Consider the following 26,026-nt stretch of genomic DNA (forward strand, 5'->3'; position numbering starts at 1 on the left):
ATGGCAGAGACAGATAAGTATGTGAAGGCCGACTCGGGTACAGGGATATTGGGACCTCACAACTAGATAGATAGACAGTACACTGACTAACTCAAAGTGCATTGCACAGGCCCCTCCCTTAATGGGAGAGTGCTTTAACTACACAGTAGCCGTAGGCTGAGAGACATTTCCTGGAAATGGCGCACCAGCCCTGTAAGAGGAGGACCAGTGCATGGGCGCATCTTAAGTACACTCTGGGGAGCCCTATGTGGTTTGCACAAGGCCCGGGAAGGAAAGGAGGCAGCAGCACATGTGGATGGCAGAGGGAGGACATGAACCGGCCTGGGCAGTAAGTCGTTGTCTCTGCAAAGACGCCGGCGCTACAATTTGTTTATTTTTTATTATTTGTATCAAACAAGTTTTAACTATACTTTTTTTATTTATGCTTGGAACAGAATTCTTAGAGTGTATTTTGTAAATATTATTTGGTCCTTGCATTCTAAGACATGTTTTAACTATAATTTTTCAGATTGCAAGACAATGACAAAAGTGAATGGGTAACAAATAGACAGACATTACATAACTACACAGTTTTGACTCTAAAATGTTCAGAATCCAGTACATATGTATCTCCAATTTAGAGCTTAGGGAGCACTTATCTTCTGTAGATTCTACCCAGTACATAAAAAAGTTTGCAAATATCATCATTATTTCTTTATTTTTTTATTATTTGTATCAGACAAGGCTTATGCTTAGAACATAACTTTTAGAGTGTATTTTGTAAATATATGTGGTCCTCGAATTACACTAAGCAGAGACAACTCTATGTATCCAGTACATGTGTAACAACAATTACAAGCTTAGGAAAGACTTATCTTCTGTAGACTCTATCCAGACATCAAGAAGTTGGGTTGGCAAATATCACCATTTGTTTCTATTTTATTATTTGTATCAGACAAGCTTTAACTATAATTCTTTATTTATGCTCGGAACATAATTCTAAAGGCTGCTTTACACGCTGCGATATCGGTACCAATATCGCTAGCGTGGGTACCCGCCCCTATCTGTTGTGCGACACGGGCAAATCGCTGCCCGTGCCGCATAACATCGCCCAGACCCGTCCCACTACTTACCTGCCCGGCGACGTCGCTGTGACCGGCGAACCACCTCCTTTCTAAGGGGGCGGTTCGTTCAGTGTCAAGCGACGTCACAGCTGCGTCACTGAACCGCCGCCCAATAGAAGCGGAGGGGCGGAGATGAGCGGGACGTAACATCCCGCCCACCTCCTTCCTTCCGCATAGCGGCCGGGAGGCAGGTAAGGAGAGCTTCCTCATTCCTGTGGTGTCACACATAGCGATATGTGCTGCCACAGGAACGAGGAACAACTTTGTTACTGCTGCAGTAACGATTTTTGAGAATGGACCCCCATGTAACCGATGAGCGATTTTGCACGATTTTGCGACGATGTCACACGCAACGGCATCGCTAATGCAGCCGGATGTGCGTCACCAATTCCGTCACCCCAACGAGTTCGCATTAGCGATGTCGTAGCGTGTAAAGCCCCCTTTAGAGTGTATTTTGTAAATACAGTGGAACCTCGGTTTACGAGTAACTTGGTGTGCGAGTATTTTGCTATACGAGCAAAGCTTGCTGTAAATTTGCAACTCAGTTTACGAGCAAGCTTTGCTGTACGACCAAATACTCACCACACACACTTCCGTACTTTCACCACGCTCTGACCCGCTCTTGCAATCCGCACAAACATGCACAAACACACACACATATTATGCTCACCTTACCCTCCGTTCCCTCGGCGGCCTCCTGGTTCTTGTAGTCCGCAGGTACAGTGTGTGTATCTGGTAACCATCGCGACGATGGAGGAACGTCCGCTGTCAACGCTTCTCAAAGGCAGCGCGCTGACCAATTAGAGGCAAGTGGCTCATGCCTTTGACGTCAGCTCGCTGGCCAATCAGAGACAAGCGGCTCCTGCGTATGACGTTGACACTGACAGCGGAAGCTACTGCATCGTCGCAATGGTTACCGGATACACATACCTGCGGACTACAAGAACCAGGAGGCCACCGAGGGAACAGGGTAAGGTGATCATAATATGTGTGTGTGTTTTTGTGTGTTTGTGTGTGTGGAATAGCACAATAGGGTACCACGATGGGACATTGTCAAGTTGTGGAACGAATTGTCTGAGTTTCCATTATTTCCTACTTTGCTTTGCTAGACTAGTAACTTGGTTTACGAGCACACTCCCAGAATGGATTGTTCTCGTAAACCAAGGTTCCACTGTATATGTAGAAGGGACAACTCTATGTATCCAGTACATATATAATACCAATTAAGGCTATGTGCACACGTTGCGTTTTTTCCCGCGGAAACGCTGTGTTTAGAACCGCAGCATTTCAGTGCCAAATTGCATGTGTTCAGCTTCCCCAGCAAAGTCTATGAGAAAGTCGAAAAATCAATGCACACGCTGCGTTTCTAAACGCAGCGTTTTGGATGCCCAAAATCGGTGCGGAAAAAGAAGCAGCATGTCACTTCTTTTGTGCGTTGTAGCTGTGTTCTCCACCCATTGAAATCAATGATGTGGGTCAGAACGCAGCTACACCGCAGTTCGCTGCATTTTTGTTGCGGTCCGCATGCTTTATCGGCATACAGAACGCAGGCATTTTTACCTGGAAGTGAGGTCAAGAGGTTTCCTGTTGACCTCACTTCCTGGCAAGGTTCAGGAAAGCCGGAGTCGCCAAAGTGCCCACCCCGACCCCCAACCCCCTCCCGCAAATCCAAGACGGCCGCGCGCACAGCAGCGCACCGGCCGCCCTACTCCTCTGTTTCTGTCGCATGTGCCATAACACACATGCGACAGAAAACTGCTCCCCAGGCCCTGCCAGGTCACCCCCTATTCCCGCCCGGTGTCCCCCGGTAACCCTCGTTCCTGTCACAGCACTGATCCCCCGCGGCTCCCTCCTCCTTCACAGCAGACGCCGGTCAGACGTGCAGAGTGGCTGACAGCTCAGCTTCCTGCTTTGCTAGACGCTGGCTGCTCGCACTCTGCAGCTGTGACCCGGGGAGAGTGGATGCAGATACTTTGCACCCACTCTCCTCAAATGGAGGGTCTGCACTCCTAGAAAATGGGGGATACGTTCCCCCATAGTCTAGAAGGTCCAGAGTCAATGTGGGATGTCCAAAATAGATTACAGGGACCTGATTTTTTGTTTTTCTTTTCAATAAATTGGTGAAAGAGGGAATGTTTTGGGGAGTGTATTTTCAAATATTTTTTTTTTTTTGTTGTCAATTTTTTTTGCTATTACTGTCAATTAGTTATGTCTGGTATCAAATAGACGCCGTGACATCACTAATTGCTGGGCTTGACGCCAGGTGACATTACACATCTGGCATCAACCCCATATATTACCCCGTTTGCCACCGCACCAGGGCAACGGGATGAGTTGGGGCGAAGCGCCAGGATTGACGCATCTAATGGATGTGCCACTTCTGGGGCGGCTGCAGCCTGCTATTTTTAGGCTGGGAAGAGTCCAATAACCATGGCTCTTCCCATCCTGAGAATATCAAACCCCAGCTGTCAGCTTCACCTTGGCTGGTGATCTAATTTGGGGGGACCCCACATTTGTTTTGTTTTTTTAATTATTTATTTATAAATAATTAAAAAAAAACCAGCTTGGGTAGCCCTCCAAATTGATCACCAGACAAGATGAAGCTGTCAGCTGTGATTTGCAGGTTACAGCTGTCTGCTTTACCCTAGCTGGCTATCAAAAATAGGGGGGACCCCACGTCATTTGTTTTAATTTTTTTTTTTTGGGCTAAATACAAGGCTAGGTACCCTTTAGTGCCACATGAAAGGCACTAAAGGGCGCCAGCTTAGAATATGCAGGGGGGTGGGACGTTATATATGTTTGACATCCATTGACGCATTTTTGGCTATGTGCCCACAATCAGGGTTTGCAGAGTTTTGGGCGCAGAGTGTTTTCCCTGCGTCCATAACGCTGCGTTGTGCAGTAGAAGTACAGTGGAAGGATTTTTAGAAATCCCGTGCCCACTGTGCTTCTTTTCTCCGCAGCATAAACTGACCTGCGGCGTGGCTTCCCGAGCCTCAACATGTCAATTTATGCTGCGGCGATGAGTGTTCTCTGCAGGTAGCATAGAGCTCCACAGCAGCCTGAACCCAAATCGTGGGCATGGGCCGCTGCGTTCTCCTGTGGGAAACACTCACATCTCTGCAGGAAGGCTGGCACTGTGTACTAGACATCGTGTCGCTAGATCATGTGGTCAAAAACGCACCTGAAGAAAACGCATGGAGAACGCACGAAAAACGCATGAAAAACGCATTTTTAAAAAAACGCATTGTTTACAATTGTCCCCTCTGCCAGAGGGTGCTTTTTTTTCTGCGCTGAAAAAAACGCAACGTGCGCACATAGCCTAAAAGCTTAGGAAACACTTATCTTCTGTAGATTCTACCCAGTACATAAGCTAAAAACCTCATCATTATTTGTTTATTCTTTATTATTTGAATCAGACAAGTTTTAACTATACTTCTTTATTTATACTCGGAAACAGAATTCTTGGAGTGTATTTTGTAAATATATAAATAGTCGGGACAACTCTATGTATCCAATACATATATAACACCAATTAAAAGCTTAGGAAACACTTATCTTCTGTAGATTCTATCCAGTACATCAAGAAGTTGGAAAATATCATTATTTGTTATTTTCTTTTATTATTTGTATCAGACAAGTTTTAACTATCCTTTTTTATTTATGCTCGGAACCTAATTCTTAGAGTGTATTTTGTAAATATATGTGGTCCTCGCATTCCACGACTAACTTTTCTTATCCTGGGCAAATTTCATGGTTAGGATTATCGCATATAGAATATCAGAATGAACAAAGAAGAAGGAGGAAAGTGGGGGGGGCGAGGAGGTAATTTCGAGAAAACACACTTAAAACTCTAACAGATGCAGAATGCCTAAGTGATTTGATCAAGAAAATATACCGCTTCTCTGTGTCACTATTCCACAGCTGAGTCATTTTACATTTCTTAAATGAAACTTCATTTGCTGTATCCTTACATGGTAAACTGCAAAATACCTTTTGCATGTCTGTCCCACACTGGGAAGCTTAAGCAGCTCCAACTGGAAGCTGTTCCTTTAATAAAGAGAGGAAAGCCTGCCTTAAGGCATCCCATTACAAAGCAATGAACGACGTACTAGGACTGGCAGCCTAACTATATAAAGCTCGAGCTGACTGCATGTGCTCAGCACTCAAGCTTCTTCCTACCAAGCATCTCACTCATCCAAGCACCTTACTCCTGTACCAAACTTTTTATCCGAGCCGTAGGAGATAAACTTGGCTTCCTCCCTTCATTCATCTAATGGCTGCGCTCTGTAGGACCTAATAGATCCCATTTCTTTCAAGGTAAGCCTCTTCTATCATTCGCATCATCCCCAAGTATTTGAATGAAAACTATTATTAGCTTTATTAAAATAAAAAAAATTTAAAAATGTATATTTTTAGACTTTTTTCTCAACCTAGAAAATGTGATTTTAATATATAGTTATGACTTAAATATTGAATTTTTGGGGATCTCTTCTGTCTTATCGCTTCATATTTTTTTGTCTGCCTACATGTCAATTAGAGAAAAGTTATTGTAAAACATGCAAACAATAGGTTATTCAACCTTAATCTGCTTTTTTAACATTTTCTTTTGTGATTTTTTTTCCTTTTATAATTTTCTTTTGTGATGTTGTATAATACATACCTGTGACATGTCTGCTGCGTGCTTACATAAGTTTAATTAAAACAGCTTGACTTAAAGGTTTGCAGAGAAAGAACAATATTCTTTAGTTGTATACCCAGCAGAAAGGCTTTTACCGAAACAGGAGGGTGGCACTAATTCCTCTTCCAAGGGCTGGCATTGATATAAAAAGATCAGTCTCTCTAGGGAGCGAAGTTTGCTAAATGGCTTTGGAATAATTGAGTGTTCGTAAATCGTGAATGACATTTTCCAAATGTAATCAAATTCTCAATCATATAGCTTTTAATCCTGGATTCCGTGGTTGATGGGATAGTCAATATCAAAAAATGCCGAAATTGGTTTTTGTTTTTTATTGCTCTTTTTGCTTAAAAAAACCTTGTCAAATATCTTACGATTCTTAAGTTAAGAAGTTAATTGATTGTTTGTATGTTTCCCTAGTTGCTTGTCTGATATACGCTGACATGATACTACAAAATGTGGTTTGATGCTTTGTTCTGTGGGAATTACAAGCCTGCCCCCCAGGGCATAGAATAGAAAAAAAAGAAGTTTAGCTACTGTATATTAAGTAGTTTCAATGATGGAAACTCTGATCTTAGAGATTTGGTTCGCAGTGTTTTCTCTCCTGCTGCTAGGGACCTGAAATAAACTTTTCTCATTGTCCAAAAAAAAGTTTATACAAAGTTTAATACTGACTGTGTACAGAACGGGGCTGCAGTAATTAGTCTTTGATATCACGTGGAAGCCATAAATCTCAATGAAGATACAGTATTACGCTTGTACAAGCAAGAAAGTAGCGAGCGGGTCAGGATGGGAAGACCTCACTGTACAATACATCACACATACTTTCCTCTTTCAAACTTATTTTTGGAACACTCTCCTTGTGGTCCAGCTCTCCGAGTGATTTAGTTTTGCTGTTAATAGCCGGCTTGTCACTGACCTGCATTCTTCGTCTATCCTTTACCATTCCTTCTTTTATAAATAAGACATCTCTTTCTTTCATGCCATGTGTCTTAAGTTGTGGGGATCTTATTGCCACTTTGTCTGGTTACTAAAGAATTTGATCGGTCCTTGAATGAGTGTTTTTTTTTTCGTTTTCCACAATTTCTTACCAAAATCGGAGGATTTCAAAATTTGGACCTGCAGATAGTTTGGGGCTAACCAGGGAAGCAGTTAGGGTTAGGTTGGTAGAATATGTGCCTAAGAGTTTTTTCAGATGTAGGAAAAACTGTGAGATAATCTTGGTGAAACAAAAGGAAATTGCTCACTTGGAAGGTCTGTGTGAGACCCAACCACTTGGAAGGCATGACCACGGTGGCTAGAGACCCTGTAAAGACATATGACTGATAATGGATGGTAAGGGTTAAACTCTGAGCTGCCATGGAAGAAGGAATGGGAACAAATCCTAAAAGGTATTTTATTCAACGCGTTTCAGAGTTGAAACTCTATCACAATTGTTAGATCCTGATGAAGGAGTTTCCATTCCGAAACGCGTTGAATAAAATCACTTTTTAGGATTTGCTTTCCTTCCTTCTTCCATGGCAGAGTGAAGTTTAACCCTTGCCAGCCATTTCAGCTAAGAGCTTTTCCAGACATCCTTTATCATCAGTCTGGATGACCCAATTGTGAATGCTTCATATATTTCTATGTGGCTGTTACGCTCAATTTGGGAGAAGCAGGGTCAGTCTGGACATTTTTATTCAAGACTGATGATCACAAATATCTGAAAGTGTCCATAGCCAAGTTATTTAAATACAAGTCTAAAGTTAAACCATCGTTATATATCAGAAACTTCTGTATAGTTTCTGTATTGCTTTATCAGAAAATAACTTAAATATAACAATTTTTAATTTATTTTTCCCATAAATCAATGGTAAAAGTGAAAATAAACAACTTTGTAATATATCTTATCAGAGAAATCTACTTCTGGCTCCTCCTGGACTGATATTTCTTTTTCAATAGTCTCAACTTCTTGGGTAAAATCTGTCTTCACTGAAAACAGATTTTTCATTATTGTTATAGGAGATGACAGTTGGTGCTCATAAAGATCTATGGAGATCTGTAAGGGTATGTGCACAGAATCAGGATCTGCTGTGTACTGGACACAGTGACTCCTGACTTGCAGGTCACAAGTCTCCTCCACAGGAGACAGCAGTTGTTCATGCCCACGATCCGGACTTAGGCAGTTGCAGTCTCTTACTGTGTTCTCCCTGCCTAGAACGCTTATGTCTCCACTGCAAAGAATTAACATGCTGTGGCTCGGGAAGTTCACGCTGCAGGCCGTCTACGCACAGTGGACATGGGATTTCCGGAAATCCCATCCACTGTGCTTGTACTGTACATCACATCATTTTGGACGCAGCTGAAATACGCTGCATCTAAAACGCTGTGAACCCTGATCGTGGGCGCACAGTCTAACTGTAGTTTGCAGAAGATTGTTCTCCTCTAACTCCTCCTCCTTTCCATAGAAGTTTTTGAGCACCAACTGACGTCATATCCCAGTAATGGTAAAATTTGTCTTCCCAAAATACAGATTTTATCCTTGAAATTAGAGTAAAAGATCAGTCCAGGAGGAGAAGGAAGCTATTTCTCAGATAAGATATATCACACAGCTCTTTATTTTCATGTTTACTATTGATTTTTTAAATAAAAATTAACAATAAAATAAACTTTTTACGTTTGGAAGTACTTTCCATTAAACATAAAGCCGGGGTGTAGGTACAGGGAGGGATTGGGGGAACATATGCCTGAGTGCAAGTGGATGCAAGAACTCATCACTTTACTTTATCCAATGGATTAAAGGGGTGGTGCACTCCTCAGTATTAGTGGCCACATCGATGTAAACCTCAGAGAGAAGGCTTTTTCCAAATATCTTGTGTAGTAAATTCTGTCTCTGAGTGGCGCTATCGCGGTCCGCTCATCCCCATCACGGGACTTCTTGGATTTGTGACCTCTCAGATCCAGTGATGTCACGTCAACTTCCAGTTGCCCTGACATCACCAAGGCCGGCCCCAGTCTCCCCGAGTGACTGGGCTGTGGGCAGAGTTTCACCGCTCATCACAGCGCAGCATCGCTACTAGTTGCAACACTCTGCAATGATGGAGAGAGTGCGTGAGATGCTGTGCTGTGATGAATGGTGAAACTCGCCCACAGCCCAGTCACTCAGGGAGACTGGGGCCTCCTTGGTGATGTCGGGTCAACTGGAAGTTGACGTGACATCACTGGATCTCAGAGGTCATGGTGCCCAGTGGTCCCGCGATGGGGATGAGTGGACCGCAATTGCCCCGCTCAGAGTCAGAATTTACTACACAAGGTATTTGAGAAAAAACTTTTTTATGAGCTTTACATTAATATGTGGCCGCTATTCCGTGTAATAGACCACCTCTTTAACCACATGAGCACGTGCAAAGTGGTGCCCATGCTCAGTAGAAAGTCTACAGGTCTGATGTCTGCATCCTCAAGATGCACATCACTAAAATCACTGAGTAGAGTGCTTCTTCAGTGGCTTGAGCAACTGGTGGAGAACATACCAAGTTACAAAGTATCAAGAAAATAAAATCATAAAAGTTCACCTTCTTAAGAAAATCATAATTACTTAAAGCTTGTCTAGGAGTAGTCAGCAGCCTGTGGTCCTCAAACTATTGCAAAACTAACATGTAGAAGTGGTTGGAGAAGTTTTGAAACAACTGGAGAACCACAAGTCTGACATCACTTGTCAATAGTCTGAGAACTATTTTTAAATGGAATTTAAAGCTCGCTCATAGGAAATCTTTCAAGTAAGAGAAACTTTTGAGACGTGTTTATATTTTTTTTTGTCAAGTTCTTCCCAACCAAATGTTGTCTCTACATTTACGAAACTTAGAAAAAGTTGCAATTTATCATGTCTGCATTCGAAAAGTTTTAGGGGTTTTTTGTTAAAGTGTATATTTTTGCTGACGCACAAAAATAGGGAATTTTTGTCCTTCAAGATTAGGTTATTTCTAGTTTGGCTGTGCTGGAAGACATTACAATGAGTATAAGATAAAGAAAAGAAGTTATATACAAAAGTTACAAAGTTCTTGACCAGGTTTATAAAAGTATGGAGGTAATAGAAAAGTATCCATTACTGTCTAGTGCCCACTGTTATCTGTAATGTTTGCAATATTAAGATAGTATGTGCATGGGACTGCTGGGGTGTGATTGACAGTTCCAGCAACTAAGAAGATCCACAGCACAATCAATTCACTTTCTCAATGGCACATGTACAGAAATAAGATATCCTCTTGCAGCAAATTCATAAAAGTCAAAGCAGATGAAGGATCCCTTGAGCTGTGGAGGAATAAAGAACACCTTTTGAATATTACCTCTTGGGAGGCTGTCTTCTACTTTGACTTTTATGATTGACAGCTCTAATCTGGGGTCCTGTTGTGTAATCTTGTGCTGGGAGAACATTCTATTTGTGTATATAAATGATAATTTAGTCAGTGTAACATGGTTTATGTATGTAGTAGGGAAATAGAAGACCAATAAAATTAACTTTGTCTCCACCACCTACGACCCCCAAAGAGATCCTTATTGGATGCCAGATATAAACTATGTTCACATACAACTGTCTGTCTTCAATTCATCAAAATCAGTCTCAGATATGGCTCATTTGTCCCATTATGTGCTTCATTATTTCATTTTTTTATTGCCTCCTCTATCTTTCCTTCTTTCTTTCTTATAGGGGGAGTTCACTAGTTAGCATTACTGGCCACATTGATACAACATTGAGAAACAAAGCTATTGCGGTCCGCTCATATCTATTGCGTGACCCCGGGCTCTGTGACCTCTGATGTCCGGTGATATCACGTCAACTTCCAGTTGACCTGCCCCGGTCTTTGTGAGTGACTGGGCTGTAGGCGGCGTTTCACCGCTCATCACAGCCCGGCCTCACAGCCCAGCATCTCCCTGCTCCCTCCTTCACTGCAGAGCACCACAAACAGGAGCGATGCTGGGCTGTGATGACTAACAGCCGAGTCACTCAGGGAGACTGGACCCTGTGTCGGGGATATCAGGTCAACAGGACATCAGAGGTCACGGAGCCCGGGAGTCACATGATGGGGATGAGGGGATCGCAATAGCACCGCTCACAGGCACTACTGCATACACAAGGTATTTGAGAGATGCCTTGTTTCTCAATGTTATATCAATGTAGCTTGCAAAAATAAGTAGTAAACCACCTCTCTAAGGACCCCATACACACTAAAAAAAAGTCAAATGAACTTACCAGTTTTGGTAAGAATGATTGACCATCTAATGAATATGTGGACTCCCCAACCTTCTCTCATTCAATGATCTCCCAGGAGAGAAGGGTCCACCATGTTGACTGACGAAAACCTATCCTTTTCTTCTGCCAGGTGATAACTCAAGAGCGGTCAAGCTATGCATGTATATGTGTATGGAAGAGTCAGAAAAAAAAAAATTGTTTAAAAGAACTGAGAGTCCTCAGTGGTTGATACCTTTTAATGGCTAACTGAAAAAGGTATCAACCACTGAGGACTCTCAGTTCTTTTAAACAATTTTTTTTTATCTCTACTGGCTAACACGGTACAAAGATATATTTTACTTGGAAGAGTCAGGAAAGATTCAGGAAAGACAGTTTTCAGCCAAGTGAGCATGTAGAAAAAAGTTATCTAAGGAACATTGGGGCTTTTAATCTTGCATTTTCTTTCATTAATACCTTTAAGCTTCTGAATCAATCAGTCTCCTGACAGCCATTGACTGAAACTAACTGTCCTTGAAACTTCCTGAGTCTTATTACCCTAAATAGGTTTTATTTGTTTTCTTGTTCAGATATAAAACTGGCTATCACTACTACTCACTACTAGTGATGAGAGAGTACTACCAAACAGGAGTGCACAGTACTCATTAAGAGCAGTTGGATGCTAAGACAAGCGACTTGAGAACCTGAATATAATTCAAGTTAATGGGGGACTCAAGCATTTTCCTGGGAAATCTTCTAGAATAATGCTTAGTCCCCTGTAGACTTCCATTATATTCTGTACATGAGTCGTGCAAATTCAAGCATCCAACGGCTCTTAACTAGTGATGGACGAGCTTGATTGGGATTGTTTGGTATTCAATCAAGCATCAGGGTGCTCAGGTACTCATGGTGCTCAACTAAATATTGCAGATGCCTAGATGTGTCATTCATGAAACATCAAACACAAAGCACTGTCTCTCTTTACTGAATGATGTGAACTGGTACCCCAGTGAGAGCCACTTACAGTCTCCAAATGACTCTCACGGGGAGTAAAAACAACGTTTTCAGATGTACTGTGTCCAACCCCCCCCAACCTTCCTTCCTCCTGAAATATGCTGTTTATGGCTACCCAATCATTGACTTCCATAATACTCGTTAGCGTTACTTGAGTTGAGCTCATCTGAGCATCTGCCCTGCTTGACTAAAGTAGCGAGCACTCAAGGATTTTTTATGCTTGCCCATCACTACTCTTAATGAGTACCAAGCATCCAAGGATGGTAATGCTCACTCATCACTAATCACTACTCACTACCTCCCAGTAAGGCAGCAAGACCATGGTTACCTACTGTACCACAATAATCAGAAGACTCCCAAAGGCTGCCTCAGCTATCATCTAATAGGGGGACCACTGCAGCATTCTTACCATTGCACAGACGACCAGCACTGAAACCATGACCCTGCAGAATGAATCTCGTGGGGGAAGCAACCACGTTAGGTTGCCCATCTCATGTCTTGTCAGACAAGTCTGCTCTCACCTAAGCCAAGATCAGAGAACATAGGGTGGCCAGAGGGTATAGTTCATGGATATCCTGAAAACCCACCCTATAAAAAGCCAGAATTCCATCACTAACTTGAACCCTTAGGCCACTAAGCCCACCTTAGAGCTAAAAGATAGGATGAGAAGAAGACTTTTTGTCCCCACTGTCTAAATTGGCTTAAATCTTGGACTTCTCGGCCATCTTAAGGTACTCAAGAAACGTTGATGGGTGATTTCAAATAACTTGCAATGATGGTATTTTAAAAGAAGGCACAATTGTGTGCCATGTATAACCAGAGTAAGAAAAGTAGTTGGCAGTCTTCAATGCTTGCTCATACACCTAGTGCATAACCTGTAAATATTACCAATGTTATTTTAGCAAAGTCCAACCAAAATCATTAAACTCCATGTTAATATTGCAGCAGATGTGAGTTTTCAGAAGAATCCTTCAGCACTTTGTCATTGATGGAGAATGAATTGTTTAACTTGGGATATACAGCAACCATTATCTGCATCACTACAACATGGATCAATATACTTACCGTTATTTTTGGCCCATAAGACACATCCCAGGTGTAGACGACACATACATAACTATGCTACACACACTGCTCTGCTACATTAACACACCTCTCCAGCAGCCTACACTATGTGTATAAATTACCATATTCTGAGGAGCCTTCCAGGCATATAAATAATCAAATGACCTGAAAGGTCCTTCAACTAGTCAGAACCTGGAACACCCATGCAGCTTTAGTGATGTGCAGATGTGCTGGTAGATTTCTCTCCCGCTCTGCACTGATCAAACTGATCAGTGTTGGGCTGGAAGAGCGAGAACGTTGAGGTTTAGCAAGAGAGAATTTGTTTTTCACAAGACTGAAAAAGTCAATTCACTAACTAAGTCTTGTGGTCATAAATCTTGGGCAATGCATATTCGCTTGCTGGCACCAACCAACTAGGTTTCACACCTAATAAGCAGAGATGAGTGGACCCACTTAAGTTCAGTTTGGTGGGTGTAACACAACTTTAAAGTAAAATCGGCTTTGGACCCAGACTTGACCTGAACCCCAACAGAAGTCACTAATTGGGCAGTTTGGGTCTCTGCCCACATGCAGCCAGCCATAAACAGAACACTTCCGGGGGCGGGTGGAAGGGGTATTTCCATTTTTTGGTCCACACTACAGCCAATCACGTCATTGTTAGCCCCAGAGCGAGCCAATCAAACACTGCAAGCAGCTTGTACTGGGCTGAGCACCGAGCGTACTTAATCTCTGTTATTTTGTAAAGTCTGTGTTTAGTATGAACACCGAACACCAAACTTTGAGTTTGCTCATCTACTAATAGGTAGAGATAACCAAATCTGAATAGAAAGGTCAGTGTTCATTTTGAACTTGGACTTTACAAAAAAAAATCACTTTAGGTGCGTCATGTATGCAAATCACTCATGATTGGGTACGCTCAGTGCTCGGGCCAGTCTGAGCTGCTTTCAGCATCTGAATGGTCTCTCACTTGTGGTAAAATCAGCATTATCGGATGTACTGTGTATAGATGAGCGAACCCGAGGTTCTTTGTTCATTGTTCATACCAAACACAGACTTTACAAAAAAAATACAGAGTTCGGGTTCGGAGTTTGGGTGCTTTATATATGCTAACCACTCACATGAGCATTGCTGTGCTTGGGTACGCTCAGTGCTCAGCCCAGTGCAAGCCGCTTGCATATTTGAACTGCTCGCACTGGGGGTAACAAGAGTGTGATCCGCCCCCAGAAGTGATCTGTATATGGCTGGCTGCATGTGGGAGGAGACCAGAACTGCCCAATTATTGACTTCCATTGGAGTTCAGGTCAAGTCTGGGTCCCAGGCCGAACATTTCCAAAAGTCTGGCTGAACCGGCCAAACCGAAGTGCCACAGGTCCGCTCTATCTTTATTTAAAGTTGGGCTGTTCCCACTGAACCGAACTTCCACAGGTCCACTCTATCTTTATCTAAGGTTGGGCTGTTCCCACTGAACCGAACTTCTACAGGTCCGCTCTATCTTTATCTGAAGTTGGGCTGTTCCCACCGAAGCGAAATTCCACAGGTCTGCTCTGTCTTTATCTAAAGTTGGGCTGTTCCCACCGAACCGAACTTCCACAGGTCCGCTCTATCTTTATCTAAAGTTGGGCTGTTCCCACTGAACCGAACTTCCACAGGTCCACTCTATCTTTATCTGAAGTTGGGCTGTTCCCACCGAAGTGAACTTCCAAAGGTCTGCTCTGTCTTTATCTAAAGTTGGGCTGTTCCCACCGAACCAAACTTCCACAGGTCCGCTCTATCTGTATCTAAAGTTGGGCTGTTCCCACTGAACCGAACTTCCACAGGTCAGCTCTATCTTTATCTAAAGTTGGGCTGTTCCCACTGAATCGAACTTCCACAGGTCCGCTCTATCTTTATCTAAAGTTGGGCTGTTCCCACTGAACCGAACTTCCACAGGTCAGCTCTATCTTTATCTAAAGTTGGGCTGTTCCCACTGAATCGAACTTCCACAGGTCCGCTCTATCTTTATCTAAAGTTGGGCTGTTCCCACCAAACCGAACTTCTACAGGTCCGCTCAATCTTTATCTAAAGTTGGGCTGTTCCTACTGAACCGAACTTCCACAGGTTCGCTCTATGTTTATCTAAAGTTGGGCTGTTCCCACTAAACCAAACTTCCATGGGTTTGTTCATCTCTACAAGTGTGTACCAACTCCCCCAAAAAAGAAAAGAACTATGCCCTCCCTTCCCAGGCATGCTCTCTTGTATGGCTGGCTGTATGGGGGCAGAGATCTTAACTGCCCAATCAGTGACTTCAAATGACGTCTAGGTCAAGTTCAGGTCCAAAACTGAACTTTATCCAAAGTCTGGCTGAACCCGCCGAACTGAAACTTCAACGGGTCGGATCATCTGTACTAATCATTAACACCTCCAAATAAAAAAGTTAAACAAGTTTCCCCATTGATATCAGTTTTGCGATATCGGGAACAAATATGACTAAAGAACACATAAAATATATAATAGATGATTCCATTATTGAGGAGTATAAGGTACTATATTATGCATTTTTTCATAGTACAACTGATTCATGCAATTACTGTAGGGCGTTGGTTTATTTCTGATGTTTAGATACTACTATTAAAAAAGGTTTTACAACTTGTTATCAACACTTTGTACATTCCCTTTCATCAGTCTTCCAACACTCTCATCCACTTTACTACTGCTGGAGAGAACATTGCATAAGAAATAGGTTAGTCCCGCAAGTGTCTGCAAGTCCGTATCCCTAAGGCAAGAAAAGCAGAACTAACTTTGTTTGAACAGCTGATCCACCTTCCTTTTAAGAGCTTTTTTGTAAGACTAGAAAATACAGTAGCAGAAAGTTACAGCCGACTAATCTTCCCTTATATATCGTATTTCTCTTTTGCTAAATTTGTCAGAAATCTCTTTGACATGGACGACAAGTGTATATATGTTCAGCTCACAGCCTTAACATTGAAGAATGACATTAAGCATGTTTGTACAATCATTTGCTGCTATAATGTGGGTATGTATAATCTGAAATAACCATTTCTGACATCCACTTGAAAGAAGAATGAATGTCTGGAAAAATGGAATTAACTGCGAATGGCAATTCTATAAAAATGTATCTACGACTGGAAGCGAAGCTGCAAGTGAAAATGGAAAGACTCGTTTGACAGATGAAGCTTAAACACTTGGAAGGAAACGCAAGTTTCTGGGCGTGTGATGTATTTAGTCCAATAGCACCTTCCAGGAATGTTTCTAATTTCCCATGCAGTAAGCAGAAAGGATGCCGGCAAATTTACAAGTTAGGTTTCGGCCAAAGACTACCTGATTCAAGAGATTTAGCTTAAAGTGGTAGACCCATGTAACAGACTGAAGGCTATAACACACCAATGGAACCCACATCTATTTCAAGAACAGGACCCTGTTCAACACTGCTCTTAGTGGGGAGGACCAACTCATATTTGCCAAGTTTTGGGCAGCATGAACAAGACTCTAAAGTAGAGAGGACCAACTCATGTTGACCATGTTTCGGGCAACATGAACAACATGAGCAAGACTAACTTGGGGAGGACCAACTCATGTTGACCATGTTTCGGGCAACATGAACAACATGAGCAAGACTAACTTGGGGAGGACCAACTCATGTTGACCATGTTTCGGGCAACATGAACAACATGAGCAAGACTAACTTGGAGAGGACCAACTCATGTTGACCATGTTTCGGGCAACATGAACAACATGAGCAAGACTAACTTGGGGAGGACCAACTCATGTTGACCATGTTTCGGGCAACATGAACAACATGAACAAGACTAACTTGGAGAGGACCAACTCATGTTGACCATGTTTTGGGCAGCACAAACAAGACTCTAACTTGAAGAGGATCAACTCCTGTTGGCCGTGTTTCGGGCAGCATGATCAAGACTCTAACTTGGAAAGGTCCAACTAATGTTAACCATATTTTGAGCAGCATGAGCAAGACTCTAACTTGTAGTAGTGGGACTAGTGATCCTTACCTGCCCACTCACTAACCGGGGCTTACTGCAGGGTCGCTCAGAGCTTCATGTTCCTGCTCAGTGACAAGTGAGAAACCTGTAGAGGGACTGCCTAGGAATGCAGGGTACAGTTGCAGGTAAGTGGGGGAGGTGTCCAATCTTCCCTCTCACTAGTGCTAGGACCCATCATTGTTAAAGTGTCCCCGGAGTACCCCTTTTTCGTCATGGTGAAACCCCTGCTTGTTGTGTGTCTCGCCTGCATGCGAGACACATCCTCAAGTCTGTGTGTGATAGTAGGGGCTCTTATGATTAGATTATTAGCTGGGAGATGTCAACTAGAAAGGGGTCAAAGTCGACTTCTTAGACAATCATGGGCACTTGCATCTAGTGATAAGAATGCATCATTGACAATTCAAAATTAGTTTTATTCAACAAGTCTCTTAACACAACACGTTTCAGGGCTTGCTGGAGTAGGAGAGACTGGAAAGAGAGCCCTGAAACGCGCAGTGTTAAGAGACTTCCACTTGAAAAGGACGTTGTCCATTCCTTCCCATCTCCATAAGATTTGCTCCTTACTATCCATTCAAATTACCCAATATTGTAAATATTTACCCAATAAGTGCTTTTTTCTCTTTTATTTTTAAGTTTGTAACTACAGCAGCTGCCACCTATGTGACACTGCCTAATACAAAAGTGTCAGTATGTACACACTATGTATTAACAGATATACCTACATTTTATATGCCATGAAACTATATGATGCATAATAATAATAATTAATAATAATATTTATTCATTTATATAGTGCTATTAATTCCACAGCGCTTTACATACATTGGCAACACTGTCCCCATTGGGGCTCACAATCTAGAGTCCCTATCTGTATGTCTTTGGAGTGTGGGAGGAAACCAGAGAACCCGGAGGAAACCCACGCAAACACGGGGAGAACATACAAACTCCTTGCAGATACAATGGCTTCCTTTCTGCTCGATTTGTAATCTATCACCAGGTTTTTGCTATCCCATCTGAAAGAAGCATGCAGGGGCAGAGACCCTGATTCCGGAAATGTATCACTTACTGATCTGTTTGCTATAGTTTTGATAAAATCTCTGTTTTATCTGCTGCAGATCTAGCAGTTCCCTGAACATTGAGCTCTGTATAACCTCACCCACACCACTGATTGGCAGAAAGCTGCCAATCAATGCTGGAGGCGTGGTTATACAGAGCTTATGAATATGGAGGAATTCATGGCAGAAGTTTACTACTCCTCTAGTGATAATCTCTTGCTGATAAAACTGGGATTTTATCAAAACTACAGCAAGAAGCCGAGTAAGTCACACATCGCTGGATTTAGGTTCTCTGCCCATACATTATGCTTTTCTCAGATTAGGTAGCAAAAACCTGGTGACATATTCCCTTTAAAAACTATTAATGTTACCTTTTAGAGAAGATTATATAATAATAATAATAATAATTTTATTCATTTATATAGCGCTATTAATTCCATAGCACTTTACATACATTGGCAACACTGTCCCCATTGGGGCTCACAATCTAGAGTCCCTATCTGTATGTCTTTGGAATGTGGGAGGAAACCGGAGTACCCGGAGGAAACCCACGCAAACACGGGGAGAACATACAAACTCCTTGCAGATGGTGTCCTTGGTGGGATTTGAACCCAGGACCCCAGCGCTGCAAGACTGCAGTGCTAGCCACTGAGCCACCGTGCCGCCCAATTCTTTACTTATATTTTACCTTCACCGAAATATTATGTTTGTAAATACCTGATATATGGGACCCACTTTAAACTTGGGTACAGATGGGCTCCTTCACTGGATGTCATTGTAGAACCCTCTGATCTTATTGGTTCCACCCATGAGGAATTATATAATACAATGAAAAAAGTTTTTGGCTCCACCCATAAGGAATTATATAAAACAATGTAAAAAGTTATTGGTTCCACCCATGAGGAAATTAATAAAACAATGAGAAAAGTTATTGGTTCCACCCATGAGGAATTATTTAAACAATGTAAAACGTTATTGGTTCTACCCATGAGGAATTATATAAAACAATGTAAAAAGTTATTGATTCCACCCATGAGGAATTATATAAGACAATATAAAATGTTATTGGTTCCACCCATGAGGAATTATATAAGACAATATAAAAAGTTATTGGTTCCACCCATGAGGAATTATATAAGACAATATAAAAAGTTATTTGATCCACCCATGAGGAATTATATTAAACAATATAAAAAGTTTTTGGTTCTACTCATGAGGAATTATATAAAACAATGTATATAGTTATTGATTCCACCCATGAGAAATTATATTAAACAATATAAAAAGTTATTGGTTTTACCCATGAGGAATTATATAACATAATGTAAAAAGTTATTGTTTCCACCCATGAGGAATTATATAAACAATGTAAAACGTTATTGATTATACCCCTGAGAAATTATAGAAAAGAATGTAAAAAGTTATTGGTTCTACCCATGAGGAATAATATAAAATAATGTAAAAAGTTTTTGGTTCTACCCATGAGGAGTAATATAAAATAATGTAAAAGGTTTTTGGTTCTACCCATGAGGAGTAATATAAAATAATGTAAAAGGTTTTTGGTTCCACCCATGCGGAATTATATAAAATCATGTAAAAGTTAGACATTGTATACATACTAAAAATGAACAATGATGCTCAAATATGGATGCTGTCCTTTAACCCTTATCTAGTACCATGAGATCAATGTGACCCTATGTAGATTGGTAGAACCACTGATTCCTTTTCATGGTACCAGACAAGGGTTAAAGGGAAAGTTTCAATAACTTTTTGAAGGGCAGTCAAAGTTCTCTAGTGCTGTTGGTTAACACTTTACACTCTGGGGTTATCAAGTGCAATCCATTCCGTCCATAAATAGAGTTCTTATTTAAAATTGAAGAATGATTATGAATGTCTTCTACACATTTTATGCAGACATTGCCCTGTGGAATGGTCTATCTGCCGGAGACATTCATTGGTATGCAGCCGTATCACTAACAATCACTCACATTTGACTTTGAAGCTGCAGAGCTCCAAGAATAAAAATGCTTCACATAGCCAGAATAGTGAGGAGTAAATTGATGAATGAAAAATAGGTTACCTAAAAATCAGAATAATATGATGATGGCCTGGTGATATTAGACTTCAATGTATTTGTGGTCTTATTTTGAAGCATAGGGAGCAGGAAGACTTAAAGTTTAGACAACTGTAAGGAGAACATTCAGACTGATATACGTGACGGCTCTGTGTGTGGCCAAGAACAATGATTGAAGTGACAGTTTTTATCTCTTTTCTCCAGGCCATTCATGGTGGGAAGTCCACCTGTGGTTACCGAGACATCTTACCATTCTCGGATGCCAAGAACACTTGTTGAGGTGTTTGTCCCTTTTTTCTCTGTGACAGATAATTAGGTATTTTCCAACATATAAGGAAATTTCTGTAGGCTATTTTAAGTGGTTCTAGAGTTTGTTAGCTCCTTGTAAGTAGCCTAATTCTATACAGTGTGTCCACCCATATCCTGTCCACCGCCATTAACTTGAGAACGGCGGCGGCTATAAGCATAGAAGTGGTGTCTAGGTATAGTAAAGTAGCCATGCCTTACGTAATGAAATCACCTATAGCGCCACCTGGTGGAAAACAACGAAGTTAGCATTTTTATCTAGAAAATGGAACGAGATAGAGAAAAAAAGGGAATTACAAAGTTGTAGGGCATCATCAATTCAATACAAGCTATGACTAGAACGTGTAAAACTCACAAGGCTGTGGACGTGAAGCGATACCTCATGGAGACCTTCCTACAAGTCATTGGGTATAGTGGCTGTGTGGAGTGGCACGCTCACCTGACCTGACCCCATTGGACTTCTTTCTGTGAGGTCACATCAAACAGCAGGTGTATGCGACCCCTCCACCAACATTGCAGGACCTATGATGACATATCACAGATCCTTGTGCAAGCGTGTCACCTACCATATTGCACAACGTGCAGCAAGATACAGTATGCTGTCCAGAGTCCAGATGTGCATTGCAGCTGACGGGGGCCACTTTGAGCATCAAAGTTAAATGAGCGCCATATGCGTGACCAGCATTCAATGTTTTGGGGGGATCATGGGTTTCATATCATAGCATTTCTGTATGCAAGGTGTCTATTCGTATTGAATTGATGATGCCTTACAATTTTTTAATTCACTTTTTTTCTCTATCTCATTCCGTTTTCGAGATAAAAATGCTAACTCTGTTGTTTTCCACCAGGTGGCGCTATAGGTGGTTTCATTGTGTATCGCATAGCTACTTTACTATACCTAGACACCACTTCTATGCCTATAGCTGCCGCCGTTCTCAAGTTAATGGCGGTGGACAGGATATGGGTGGACAAACTGTATATTAGACTTTGAGATTGCACTGTTGAAGACATTTGCAAACAATTGAAGCTCCTGATCATCATTGCAAATTTTAGCACTCACAGATATCCTTATGTTAAAGTCATACCCTTTGTTCAGTCCTTACTTGAAAAATTAGAGTTAATCAAATCTGTTGAAAATTGCATCTGGCAGATTTAATCACTTTAATCAATTTACTGCAAATCAAGGTGGTTAAAAATTATAAACTTGGTAACCCACATACCTGTCCAACCACTGCACCTTTTTTTTCTTGATGACCTCTGCTTCTTTCTTCTCCAGTCCTTTGCTCTGGGCTTCTTCTGAGGACTAGTCAAAGGTGGTGCCAATGGAAGCTTAGAGCAAAGGATGAGTTTGTTGATTTTTAAAGAAGTTGTCCACTACTTTGACATTGATGGCTTATTCTTAGGACAAGTCATCAATGTCTGATTAGTTGGAATCCGACACCCTATCAGCTGTATTCGGTGCTGGCGGCTACAGCAGGCAGCTGGAAATGAGCAGTTTGAAAGCTCCAGAGCTACTCTGTCTTTTGATAGTGGACTGCATATATACCTCCTATTCAAATCAATAGGAGGCAGATATGCAGTATCTGGTAGCGGCCACTATTAGAAGATGGGGCAGCTTCAAAACTGAGCAATTTTCTGATAGCTGGTTGCCGGCGTCGGCACTGAGAACAGCGATCAGCGTTGTGCCGGGTGTTGGATCCCAACCCATCAGACATTGATGAACTATCCTTAGGATAGGCAATCAATGTTAAAGTTGTGGACAACCTCATTAACCCCTTCTGAATTTCCAAAATTTGGATTTGTTAAAATTTGAATTTTCAGGCATTTTTTGGAGTGAATTTGATTGAAGTATCACTGATTTGTTCATCTCCAGTAGCAAAGTTTCTTGAAACTTGCTGAAATCTGTGGAAACATCTAGTACATTTTCAGATTCCCTGCAGTATCTCCAAAGGCAAAATGAAAAGGGTCCTGCAGGATGGATCATCAATGTGATTGGTGGATTTCATACACTAGTCACTTTCAATGGTCAACTGTTGATAGCTCCCGCGACCACCTGATGTGCACAGTGTATAGCACATTTACAGGTCTATTGTCACGATCGTCTGCCTGCTGTTTCGAGACTAGTGACAACCTTAAGACTGGAGCCTCCTATCTCCATCTAGACTCCTCATTTCAATGAAGTTTACTTTCCTTTGGCATCGCATGAGTTAATGTCAGTTTTTGTTGCCAGCAGTTCTGTGCTGTGCAGGTCATCTGTAGCTGCTTTGAGCCAACACCCATTTAGGTTTAAATAGTGGAGTTTTCCCAGCAGTCCTTGCTGTTGTTTGAATTCATTCTACTCTGGCCATCCTGGTGGAAGGAGCTGCTGAGGAATTGTCATTTTCCCATCCATCGGCTACTTCAAAGTCTGCTGCCGTGAAGTTTGGTGCTTGTGTCCTTCTGTTTATCCACTTGTCTGTCTTTCCTTTCCTTCCCTGTTTATTAGTGCAACAGTGGGACTAGTGTCTCCCGCCTGCCATTTCACTAGCCAGGGTGTTTGCAGGGCTAAAGAGGGAATAGGTATCCAGCTCGGCGGTGGGTTCAAACATCCTGTTTAGGGTCGCTAGGGAGCTCAGGTAACAGCTTGAGGTGAGTTCAGGGGTGCCACCTCACCCTAGCTTTAGGACCCATTATTGTTAAAGTGTCACTGGTGTCCCGCCCCTTTGTTTGTGGTGTTTTTGTAGTGCTTCAGATGCCCATTGGTCTGAACACGTGTGTAGTGTGTGACATCCATACATTGGTAAGTGGCTGTCTTCAAGTACTGCATCTTAGCTCCCTTTCATTTCAATAGGATCTGAACGCCAATACCTAAAAATGAGAAATACATAGTGTACAGACCTGTGCGATCCCAGCTCTGCATAACAGAGTACAATATATTGGCCCTATGCAGTTATCATAATGCTCAATTCCACTTGCAATGGAGGTTGATGTGTTCCCTTTATCTCTTGGGTCCCGGTAGTTAACCCATTGTATGTCCGGCTCTGCTGTACACTGTTTACATCTGTACATCATGGGAGCTGAAAATAGTTGACTAGTTAGGGTGAGCGGTGTCAGACTCCTACCAATCCGATTTTGCAGAATATTCATCAATATGTAAGTTATGGACAATCCCTTTAAGAATTACACTATGCCACTTGAAATGAATGAGGTGTCTGTTTAAAGCAAGACTACTTGGGTGCTAAGGAGAAATGGCCTTTTTTTATCCCCCTTTCCACTGTGGCCAAAAGATGAAAAGAGAAACCCTTTGTAGAGAAATTCTAGATAGGGAGACTCGAGAAGATGGTGACAAGAACCGACCGAACAAAAGACACATTCCTGAGATATTTTTACATACAGGTTGAGTGTTCATGTATAAATAGTGAGAGAATGCCAAGTGATCCCACACTTTCCTCCACTCAAATATTCCATTATTGTGCGTCAGACATATGTAAATGTCCTGCATCGGCCAAAAAAAGCGGTGGGTGCTTGACGACATGTCTAGCCCCAGTACAGTATTTCCATTTTTACATTTTACGTTTTCCACATTCCAATCATTCTTCCTATTTTAAGAATGGAAGAAAAAAGTTGAATTCCCTTGAAAAATGGTGAACAAGTTGACACATTATACAGACCTGTCATTCAAACATGTACAGTCAATTATCAAGTTTGCACAATTCTCTTTTGTACATACCAGCCCTTGTCTATTGACCTAATGGGAACCTCTTTAATAGTGCCCAGATAATTTTTCAGCAGGTTTTTTAAAATGTCCAAAAATTATTAACCACATATAGTGCATGAGGATGCTTCTCTTAAAATAGTCCTTTCATTGTCAAGATTTTTGATTTACGGGGAAAATCTGCCTTTAATGAACACAGATTCTTCCATTACTGAGATAGGAGATGGCAGTTGGTGCTCATAAAATTCTATGGAGAACGATAACTGTGGCTTTCAGAACTTACAGCAGGATGTCTGTGTCTGCCCTTAGCTCCTGCTTCCTCCTTTTCCTCTCCTCTCTCCATAGAACTTTAAAAGCGCCAACCATCTCCTATCTTCCTAATGGGAAAATCTATCTTCACAAGTGATGAGCGAGCGCTACCATGCTCGGGTGTTTGATACGCTTTAAAGGGAACCTGTCACCACTTTTTCGGCCTATAAGCTGCGGCCACCACCACCGGGCTCTTATATACAGCATTCTAAAATGCTGTATATAAGAGCCCAGGCTGGGGGTATAACATAAAAACACTTTATAATACTTACCTAACGGTCGCGCAGTTGGCCAGATGGGCATCTCCGTTCTCCGGTGCCGGATGTCTGTTTCTGCCCTTAGCTCCTGCTTCCTCCTTTTCCTCTCCTTTCTCCATAGAATTTTAAAAGTGCCAACCATCTCCTATCTTCCTAATGGGAAAATCTGCCTTCACAAGTGATGAGCAAGCATTACCATGCTCGGGTGTTCGATACGCCTTAAATGAAACCTGTCTCAACTCTTTTGGCGTATAAGCTGCGGCCACCACCACCAGGCTCTTATATACAGCATTCTAACATGTTGTATATAAGAGCCCAGGCCGCTGTGAGAACATAAAAAACACTTTATAATACTTACCTAACGGTCCCGCGGCTGGCCAGATGGGCGTCTCCGTTCTCCGGTGTCGGTGCCGCCTCTTTCAGCCATCTTCATCCTCCTTCTTCTCTAGCCGCAGTACATGACGCGTCCGACGTCATCCACACTCGCCGGCATTCAGGTCCTGAGCAGGGCAGATCAAAGTATTGTAGTGTGCCTGCGCAGGATCGGCGAGTGTGTATGACGTAGGACGCGTCATGCACACAGGCTTCAGAAGGAGGATGAAGATGGCCGAAAGAGGCGGCGCCGGCACTGGACAAGGGAGATGCCCATCTGGCCAACCGAGCGACCGTTAGGTAAGTATTATAAAGTGTTTATGTTCTCACAGCGGCCTGGGCTCTTATATACAGCATGTTAGAATGCTGTATATAAGAGCCCGGTGGTGGTGGCCGCAGCTTATATGCCAAAAAAGTGGTGACAGGTTCTCTTTAAGAGCAGTTGGATGCTCGGATGGGTGTGACTCAAGCACCCCAGTATAATAGAAGTCAATGGGGGACTCTAGCATTTTTCCGTGAAATCTTCCCATTGACTTCCATTATATTGCTGGAGTTGCGTCCATCAGAGCACCAACTGCTGGTTACGACAAGTACCGAGCACCCGAGCATGGTAGTGCTCATTATTATGCTTGCGGGGAAAGTTGGGCCACAGCATACAGAAAACCCATTATGGCTTGACTGTGGAACCACACCTGGTGTTCACTGGAGCCTCTAAAGGTGAGGGTGTTACGCTGCAGGTGTGAGACGAGGTGCTGCAACAGCTGGCCTCATGGGTACCAGAGAGATAGTCTCTGGAGATGGGTAACAGCAGGGTTTTAGCTGGGATGGATGGATGCGGCAGCAGCTGGTGAAAATAATTTACTGCAGCGGATATCGTAGATGGTGGCCGGCATGG

At 42.3% G+C, this 26,026-nt stretch overlaps 1 protein-coding gene across 4 annotated transcripts in view; it reads left to right on the forward strand.

The window, feature by feature from the left end:
* The first annotated feature begins 5,252 nt into the window (after positions 1 to 5,252).
* The window catches only part of TNC (tenascin C), a 193,942-nt gene continuing 173,168 nt past the window's right edge, over positions 5,253 to 26,026 (forward strand). For 3 of the 4 annotated variants that reach the window (XM_075324090.1, XM_075324091.1, XM_075324092.1), the window contains exon 1: positions 5,253 to 5,423. The gene's annotated coding sequence lies outside the window, so the exon portion shown is untranslated. The remainder of the gene's footprint in view (positions 5,424 to 26,026) is intronic. The other variant, XM_075324093.1, reaches the window with a different exon arrangement.

Source organism: Anomaloglossus baeobatrachus, chromosome 9 (genome assembly GCF_048569485.1).
Source record: "Anomaloglossus baeobatrachus isolate aAnoBae1 chromosome 9, aAnoBae1.hap1, whole genome shotgun sequence".
NCBI classification, from domain to species: Eukaryota; Metazoa; Chordata; class Amphibia; order Anura; family Aromobatidae; genus Anomaloglossus; species Anomaloglossus baeobatrachus.